The following is a 2494-nucleotide window of genomic DNA, read 5'->3' on the forward strand; positions in this document are numbered from 1 at the left end:
GGTCATTTTGTAAGGCTTTGGCAGTGCTCTTCCTGTTCCTCCCCGCACGAAGGAGCAGATACTCGGTTCTGCTGCTGGGCCGATGACCCTCTACAGCCCTGTCCAGCTCTCCTGGTGTAACTGCCGGTCTCCTGGTATCTCCTTTATGCTCTTGAGTCTGTGATGGCCGTGTCCACAGAAAAAACGGTGGGTTTAATTTCTCCAAAAATAAATTTTACAAAGCAAATGACTTAAGATAACAAAATTTGAGTTATAGGGCCCTTAAAAGAGGTCAACCAAACATAACTCTGCTGAAAAATAAGGCTAACAAAACTAGACATTAACTCATCAAACAGAACAGACAGAAAGAGACGATGGGGCAACATACTGTAGTGGCTGATCAGTCCAGCTTAAACACAAAGGGGAGAACTAACATAGACAATAACTAAGACTAATACAAAGAAACCCCTTATCCCCCCATGATTAACTCTTGGTGCAGTCTGTGGGATGGCCTTCTGCATAAAAACAGGCTCCACCCTCAACCCCATCTTTTGACCAGCTCCAACTTGGAAGTGACTTCAGGTAACTTTTGTGTGGCTGTGGGCATGTCCACCGAATCAGGTTGGGACATCTGAATCCCGTAAAATCAGTGAGGGGAGCTGCCCTGGCAGAGAATTTAGGATAAAGCGATGGTAAAATTCCATTAATTCCCAGAAAAGACCTGAACTGCTTCCTTGTCTCAGGTAGGGGCAGGACTCAATGGCATGGATCTTATTTACTTGTGGCTTTATCACCCCATTTCCTATGACAAAACCCAGACACACTTTGAAGATGCAGGGCAGACAGTTATAGCTACAACATTAATTTTAGTAATAATATTATAATAATAATAACAGTAATTGTGGTAGCATATGTTGTTAATATATACTAAAATATGATAGTATATGTATGTGACAATAATAATCATATGTGTATAATAACAGTAGAGGGTTGACTAGTAATAACAGCAGTAGTAGGACCATCAGACAGGACCATGGCAGCAGCACAACCACCACACACCATCCAGACATAGCTGCAATACAAGTTAACCTGTGAGACAGTGGAGTACAAAGGCTCTGGAGAAGAAGCTGAGTTAGGGATATGTAGAAATACAACGTAAATGTTAGCAAATCAAGAAGAACCAACCTTTTAGAAACTAAGGAGAGAGAGAGAAGGAGAGAAGGTGCTCGGTGTATTATAGGAGGTCCCCCAGCAGACTAGGCCTATGTCAGCCTAACTAGGGGCTGGTCCAAGGCAAGCCTGAGCCAGCCCTAACTATACGCTTTATCAAAAAGGAAAGTTACAGGCCTAAGTCTACTCTTAAGTGTGGAGAAAGTGTCTGCCTCCCGGACCAAAACAGGAAGATCATTCCACAGAAGAGGAGCCTTATAGCTGAAGGCTCTGGCTCCTGATCTACCTTTGGAGACTTTAGGAACCACAAGTAATCCTGCATTTTCAGCGCAGTGTTTTGGTGGGATAATAGGGCACTATGAGCTCTCTAAGATATGACGGAGCGTGACCATTTCGAGCTTTGTAAGTTAGGAGAAGGATTTTAAATTCAATTCTCGATTTTACAGGGAGCCAGTGCAGAGAAGCTAAAAGATATAGAAGAAATAGGATCTTGTTTCTTAGTTCCTGTCAGTACACGTGCCGCTGCGTTCTGGATTAGCTGGAGAGTTTTTACAGATTTAATAGAGCAACTTGATAATAGGGAATTACAGTAATCCAGCCTATAGGTAAAAAAAAAAAAAAAATGAAAAAAAAAAGAGTGGACCAATCTTTTTGGGACATAGAACGCAGTCCATGGAGTTTGTTTTACATGGGAGTTAAAAGACCAATCTTGATCAAATATTACTGCGAGGTTTCTTACGGTAGTGTTAGAGGCCAGAGCAATGCCATCTAGAGAAACTATGTCATCAGATAAAGAGTTTCTGAGGTGTTTGGGGCCAAGAACAATAACTTCAGTTTTGTCTGAATTTAATGACATTGGAGCTCATCCAGGATTTCATGTCTTTAAGGCATGTTTGAAGTATAGTTAATCTGCTTCTTCTGGCTTTACCTATAGATATTAGTGTGTATCATCTGCATAACAATGGAAATGGAGTGATTTTTACTGATGTTACCTGAGGGAAGCATATATTTACATATATATATGGTCGCTGGTGTTGCTAACTTCACATTTCTCAGAATAGAACTGCCAATGACCAGAGTTTTCTCATTGGTCTGTGTCACTGAGTGGGGACAAGGGTTAGAACCGTGGGCTGCGGCTTTCACACTAGAAAACATATTATTATTAGCCTATTATTATTATTATTATTATTATTATTATTATTATTGTTATTATTATCATCATCATCATTATTGTTATTATTATTATTATTATTATTATTATTACCAGCCGTCGCCATTTTGAAAGGGTTTCGGATCTTCCGTCACCACGTGAGCAGGAAGTGAATTAGGAGAGAAGACGGAGCAA

The sequence above is a fragment of the Epinephelus fuscoguttatus genome, linkage group LG3 (genome assembly GCF_011397635.1).
Source record: "Epinephelus fuscoguttatus linkage group LG3, E.fuscoguttatus.final_Chr_v1".
Taxonomy (NCBI): Eukaryota; Metazoa; Chordata; class Actinopteri; order Perciformes; family Serranidae; genus Epinephelus; species Epinephelus fuscoguttatus.